This window comes from Neolamprologus brichardi, chromosome 12, assembly GCF_056152115.1.
Source record: "Neolamprologus brichardi isolate AB-2024 chromosome 12, ASM5615211v1, whole genome shotgun sequence".
In the NCBI taxonomy this organism is placed as follows: domain Eukaryota; kingdom Metazoa; phylum Chordata; class Actinopteri; order Cichliformes; family Cichlidae; genus Neolamprologus; species Neolamprologus brichardi.
In genome coordinates, this window is record NC_142115.1 from 38097501 (window position 1) to 38098639 (window position 1139).

The 1139-nt window shown below is 49.2% G+C and overlaps 1 protein-coding gene across 1 annotated transcript in view; it reads left to right on the forward strand.

Moving 5' to 3' along the window:
• The window catches only part of LOC102776472 (zinc finger MIZ domain-containing protein 2-like), a 19913-nt gene extending 19275 nt beyond the window's left edge, over positions 1 to 638 (forward strand). The window contains exon 21 of the mRNA XM_087849576.1: positions 1 to 638. This exon is cut by the window's left edge and continues 404 nt beyond it. The gene's annotated coding sequence lies outside the window, so the exon portion shown is untranslated.
• Positions 639 to 1139: the final 501 nt, after the last annotated feature.

The following is a 1139-nucleotide window of genomic DNA, read 5'->3' on the forward strand; positions in this document are numbered from 1 at the left end:
CGATGTCACCCAGTCGTTCTTCGTGTAACAGCACAACACTGACATCTGATTGGCTGTCGGTGTTTTGGCTCAGCCCGTGATTCAGGTGATTCCAGTGCGGCGGCGTGCAGTACACAAAGGTGCGGCTGGCGTCCTTTGCGGTTCCAGTTGGTGGGTGTGGGTGTGAAAGCCGTGAAGGCAGCACTGTGGCGCGTCACAGCTGGGAGTTTCGGTGCAAAGATGGCTGCAGACGAGCTGTAAGCGGCGTCTTTTCCCACGGACACGCTTTCCCTTCTCACTGGAGATGCTGAGGGGTCCACGCCCGGCCCCGGCGTGCGACACGGACCTCCCAATGACCAATCAGAGAGAGGCGACACGGGCGGCTGTAGCTGCTCAGCCTCCTCCCCTCATGTTATGAGGGTTTTTTGTAAGCGGGCTGGTTGACCTTTGACCTGGCCGCGGTCTGCACATGTAGCTTACTCACATCTGGGCTGAAGCTGCAGTGACAAACGCTGGTTCATCTTCATCATCCTGTGTTGTTGTATAGTGACTTAGAGTCCAACAGTTGTGGTGTCTCCATGGAACCCTGTACACGATGATTCAGTAACGATGCTCATAACATAAAGTTTGTAATTTAATAAACAGACACTGGAAAGACACGCAGAGGCTGCGGCGCTTTCATCACGGCGAAGAGCCCGAGGTCTTCATCGGGCATCGACGTCCACACCGCTCATTACTCGCGCTGAAACGAGTCCCCGTGAATAAAACGGGAAACGTCACAGATTTAATGTGACAGTAAGAAACAGGCTGGTGTTTGATCGACGACACGTTCGGTCAGAGAAACGTTCAAAACGGCATCTCCTTAAATTTGCACATTTCTGAATGAAGTCTGGCACGTTTTTCTCACAGGTTAGATTTTGGTGCTGAGGACATGAATCGCAAAGTAGATTCCACATCCACTTTATTCCGTTTAACATTCAAACCTCTGTGTTCAGTAAACTGTAATCTGGAATATTGTCGATATTATGTTATGAATTAAATCAAGACTAATGGAAAGAAAGACGATCTAAAAATCAAACTTTGAATGGAGTCTGGTGTTGGTGGGTGCACCTGCTTTAGCCTCCAACAATTCAGTTTTATAATAAATCATCTTCACGGTT